The sequence below is a fragment of the Sciurus vulgaris genome (genome assembly GCF_902686455.1).
Source record: "Sciurus vulgaris genome assembly, chromosome: 4".
Classification (NCBI taxonomy): Eukaryota; Metazoa; Chordata; class Mammalia; order Rodentia; family Sciuridae; genus Sciurus; species Sciurus vulgaris.
The window spans coordinates 76,922,870-76,928,869 of record NC_136464.1 but is presented as its reverse complement, the minus strand read 5'-3'; positions in this window follow the sequence as shown (position 1 = coordinate 76,928,869).

The window sequence follows — 6,000 nt, the reverse complement described above, 5'->3', positions numbered from 1 at the left end:
CCATACTTTTCAATAAATTTCCCAGATGAGAGAGTATTTATTTAAATAAGGCTTTAAAAATGTAAACAGATATGAGGGGATGAACAGGATAACTGGGCTCTAAGCATTTCATAATATCTCTAATGGAAAAAAAAAAACAAATTTCTCTCTCACTCTCAATTGAAAATTCATTAGAAACAAGAACTATGTAATTTTCCACATTAAGTTTATCAATTAAGATAGGAAGTTAAGGGACCCAGCATGCTAGTTAATATAATTTTAAGTAACATAGGTATTCTATGGGGTTGTTGGGTCGATAGTCTCTTTTTTTATTATTTAATTTTTATTTAGCTTTTAATTTTTTACAGACTGCATTTTGATTCATTGTGCACAAATGGGGTACATCATTTCGTCTCTATGGTTGTACACAATGATAGTCTCTTATGATAAGGTTAATAATCTTTTTGTATTTCTAAAAACTGTTCACCCAATCCCAAAAAGACATGATATTTTCCACATTTATAAGAATCAAAGAGCATTGCTTATTGATGTTAGAAAAATAATATTAAGTAGAAACAATAGTTTGATATGAGAAAATCATTATAAAAAACTTATAAATGACATTTATATAATGGAGTGCAATTCTAGAACCAGCACGTGATGTTGGTTTACTTAGTGTGTACATGATTGCCAGGATAAAATTTTGACACCAGTTTTCATATAAAGATAGATGAGAAGTGATATTGGAGTGTATTTACATTCAAAGTTTGTAGTCATAAGCAAGAGAACAGAATGACAAAGTGGTTACACAGAATTTAGGGTAGAACTCATTTAGGCTAACTAAAACATAATTCATGTTTTTTCTCTTGTAGTTCTAATTGTGTCATCTGAGGTCTTTTTTATTCAAGCTTTAAATTTACTTTCAAAACATATCCATCATTCTTTGAGACCTTCTTCCCACATCTATGCATTCTAACAATGTGTAGATTGTTAGAACAACCTTCTCTCTTCTTTTCTTAGTCCTGGTCCTGGTATTTGCTTATGTGAATCTACCTGCCAGGAAAGGCCTTTTTTTCCTTTGGCTTTTATGTTTCTTGATTTTATTACTCATTCCATTTGATTAATATCTATTCAGATTTCAAAAGACTACTTAGGTGACTACTTCTTAGAAATTTTTCAAGATGATAATTCCTATGAGAATCCTATCCTATTCAACACTTGTTTCTCCAAACATTTAATAAATTATGTGGCGATTTTTAAACAGTCAGATGGATTCTTCTGCCTTGTGACTTCTCTAGTGAGGGTGAGTGTGTTTTACTGATGCTTACATGTTCCTTAATTTTATTAGTGTGTTTCCTATACATACATGCTTTCATTAAAAAGCACATCCAAAATGACTTTAACACTGCTCGTAAGTGTTCTATGTGGAATTCATGGGACAAGATGGCAGAATAACACTTTCTGTTGGTTGTTCTCCTGCAGAAGTTTTAATTTGAACAACTATATATGCATGAAAATATCTCCACTGGAGCTTAGGAAACTGAGTGAGAGATTATAGCACCTAGTTGGATCACAGATATAAGAAAGATGTACTGATGAAGATAAGGAGTTTGACATTATCCAAGTTAGCTCTCTTTCAAGCTCAGGAAGCACTATATGGAAAAACCATTTTTCATATAGAAGGAGAACAATGTGAGCATCTGCCTTCACTATGGATTCAAGAAACAGGCCCATCCCAGTGAAATCCAGAATTATGTCCACTGCCAAACCAGGATGACTCCTGTTGACTAGACATTCCAGGCTACCCACTTGAACATAATTTCCAAGCCATCTCCCAAAACGCCCATGGTATCTACAGAGGTTCCAGTGACAAGACCAGCAGATACGAGCTCAAACTCCAGGATGACCTCTAGACATTCAGACTCCAATGAACTCAAAGTTCATCTGGACTCTCCAGTTGAGTCCGGTGGTAGGCCAGCCCCTATGTACTCAGGTCCATGATCATCCCTGTATCTCAGGTCTAACCCTGGCCTCACAAGACTAAAAGTCCATGTATTACTCAGTACTAGGTTGGTTTCCATGGATTCAGGTATTAGGCCTATCACAATTCCAGGGGAGGTGTGAAGCTTGCCCCAGGGCAATGTTGAACCTGTTGCACCTAAGAACAAGGCCCACCCTGGTTCTTAGTCAATAGACCCATCCCAGTAGAGCTTGTTACCAGGACAGCCCCTGTGGAGCTATAGACCTGATAGGTCTATAGACCTGATCCCACAGACTGTGATACCAGACTTGTACCAGTAGACTGCATGTCAGGCCAGGTCACTTTCTGATACAGACAACATATCACCTTGTCCAGAACTCTAGTAGTTGTCCATCAGATCCACCACATGATTCACTCAGAAATATCTGGATGGAATACCAATATCAATATATTTAAAAAGCTTTCCCTGCCAGAGTCAGTCTGTAAAGACTGGAACAGGGGCCTGGTTTTACGAGTGTGAAGATACTAATTCAAGGCCATAAGGATCATAGACAGGTAAAGAGGATACAACAGAAAGGAACAAAATGAAACATCAGTAAACAATCTTAAAAATTGAGGTCTATGATCTGTCTGACAAAGAACTCAAGATAATAGTCTTAATCTCAAAGCACTAAAGGAAAACACAGAGAATTAAACAAAATTAGGGAGGAAATGAACAAAGTATGAATTCAACAAAAAGAAACCATTAGAATTAAGTTCTAGTGCTTAAGACCATAATGACCAAACTGAAAAATTTGATAGTCTCCACAGTGGACTTAACCAGAAGAAAGAGTCAATGAATTTAAAGACATATCTTTACAATTGCATGACTATAGGGGACAAAAGAGAGAAAATATCCTATGGCACTTGTGAGACGCCATTTCCTTCTTTCATTTTATGCCACTATAACAGATTAACACAGACTGTATAATTTATAATGGACGGAAATTAATTTCTCACAGTTCTAGAGGATGGGAAGTCCATGATCAAGCTGCCATCACCTGGTCAGAGCTTTTGTACTGCATCATTATGTGGCAGATGATGGAAGGTTAAGAGAGGGTGAGAGAAAGAGGGCAAGAGTTTAAAATCACAACTTAAAGCTCTTTTGATAATCAGGTTATAAAAAGGAGTGGTGCTTTTATGACTTAAACATCTTTGAAAAGACACTACCTCCCAAGTTGTTGTCTGAAGGATTGGTTTCAACACATGCTTTTTAAAAAAGTATTCAAACCATAGCAACCATGAAGATAAGGAAAATAGGTATCATAGGTTTTCCAGAAGGAGCAAAGAGAAAAGAGCAGAAAGTCTGTATAAAGATATAACAACAAAAATTCAGAAAGCTGGAGAGGGAAATGAAGATCCAGATCCAGAAATTCGAAAGAATTAAAAATGATCATAAAGAGACCTTCTCTAAGACATAAGATTGTCCAAAACTAAATACAAGGAATTTTTAAAGTGTAAAGAGAAAACACCTTTAACAAAGGAATCTCTAGAAGACTGTATCAGTGGATTTCCCAGCAGCAATATTTCAGACCAATAGAGTAGAATGGTATATTCAAAGTGCTGAAAGGAAAAGTAAATCTGCTATTCAATAATACTATACCTGATAAGTCCATCCTTCAGAAATTATGATCATGTAAAAGCTCTCTCAGACAAACAAAAGCCATGGCATTTTATCACCCTTAGACCAGTATTATAAAAATACTAAAGGGAGCTCTAAAAAGTGAAATGAAATGACACTAACAATATATGAAAGTATAAAACTCACTGGTAAAGGTCAGAATGTACCCAAATTGAAGATATAACTCTTATGGTACAGCATAAGTGAATTTTATAATCTTATAAAAACTTAGACATAATCAATCATATTAAAATACTTAAAGTTACAATAATTGATTAATGGATGCAAGATGTCTTATGCATAAACTGTGACATTTGTGATGTAGAATTTGAGGAAGAAGTTTAGAGTTTCATATACAGCTTGAAATTATACTTTGTAATAGCTAAAAATATCCAGTTGTATGTAATTATAGGTCATATGTAACCTTACTGTTACCACAGAGAAAATATATATATAACAAAAAATAAAGCTAAAGGAATGAAATCATAGCACAACAATGGAAAATCATCAAATCTGAAATGGAAGATCTAGAGATTAAGAATGAAACAAAAATAATTAATAAAATACCAATATTAACTTCTTTCCTATTAATAATTACTTTAAATGTAAATTGATTAGATTTTCAACCAGAAAATATGGAGTGGCATAATGGGTAAACAAACAAACAAAAAAAAAAACATAAAGTTCAAAAATATGCTGTCTACAAGTGATCCATTGTAGATTTAAATACACACATAGGCTGAAAGTGAAGGGATAGAAAAAGTTATTCCATGCAAATGGTAACCCAAAGAAAGTAGGAGTGGCTATACCTATAGAGACAAAAGAGATCTTAAGTAAAAACTGTTCCAAGAGACAAGGAAAGTTATTATATAATGATTCATTGAAAGATGAACATGTATGCACACAACATTGGAACCCTCACGCTTAAAGTCAAAAGAATTCTAAGGAGAAATAGTAGCAATATAATAATAAGAGGGAACTCTAACACTCCACTCTTACTATTGAATATGTCATCTGGACTGAAAATTAATGCGGTAATAGTGGACATCAACAACTCTACATACCAAATGAACTTAGAAGACAAATAGAAAAAGTCATATAATAGTATAATGCACATGCTTCTTCTGTGCACTTGGGACATTCTTCAAAATAGATCATATGTTAACTCATAAAACAAGTCATAAATTTTTAAGAAAATTCCAAACATATCAGGTACCTTTGTCAAACACAGTGATACAAAACTAGAAATCAATAATGAGAGGAAAATTAGAAAATTCACAAATAAGTGGAAATAAAAAGAAAAAAAAAAACCCTTCAGAACAATTAAGTGTTTAAAAGGGAAAACAAGGCATATTTTGAGACAAAAAAATAGAAACACAGCATACTGAAACTCGGTTTGTAAACAAAGTAGTTCAAGTCTATAACAACAAATGCTACAATTAAGAAAAAAGACAGATATCACATAATCAGCCTAACCTTTTCAACAAGGAAATAGAATGGAAAAGCAAAGTAATCTCAAAGTCAGCAGAATGAAGGAAATAAAAATGGTCATAACAGGAAGATCTAAAATATAAGCACCAAAAATTATTTAAAAAACAGATCAATGATATTGAGTTGGTTTTTGAGAAAAAAATTGACAGTTAATGCTAGGGAAAAAAAGGCACAAGTGAATTATAAATGAAAGAGGACACATTATTACTGATATTAAGGAAAAATAAAGGATAATAAGGAACTACTCTGAACAACTATACACAAATAAGATAACCTATTAGAAGTGGATATATTTCTAGAAACATTAAAGCTACTAAGTCTGAATCACAAGAAAAGAAAAAAGTCAAAGCCAGGCACAGTGATTTACTTTGTAATCCCAGCAACTGGGTAGGCTGAGGCAGGAATATCCCAAGCTCAAGGCTAGCCTCAACAACTTGGGAGACCCTGACTCAAAAATAATATGTAGAAAGGGCTGTGGATTTAGCTCAGTGGTAAAGTCATGGATTCAATCATCCATACAAAAAAGAGAGAGGAAGAAAGAAAGAAAGAAAGAAAGAGAGAGAGAGAGAGAGAGAGAGAGAGAGAGAGAGAGAGAGAGAGGGAGGGAGGGAGGGAGGGAGGAAGGAGGGAAGGAAGGAAGGGAAAGAAGTAAACTCAAACTAAGAAAGACATAAAGAGATTGAATCAAAAACTTTCCCACAAAGAAAATCTCAGAAACTGATAACTTCACTGGTGAATTGTACAAATGTTAAGAAATCATTAATGTTGATCCTTCTCAAACCCTTGCAAATAATTAAAGAGGAGAGGAGGACATTTTCAAACTTATGTTTACATAGATACCATTAAATTGATATCAAAGTCAGACAAGGATGCTACAAGAAAAGACAAT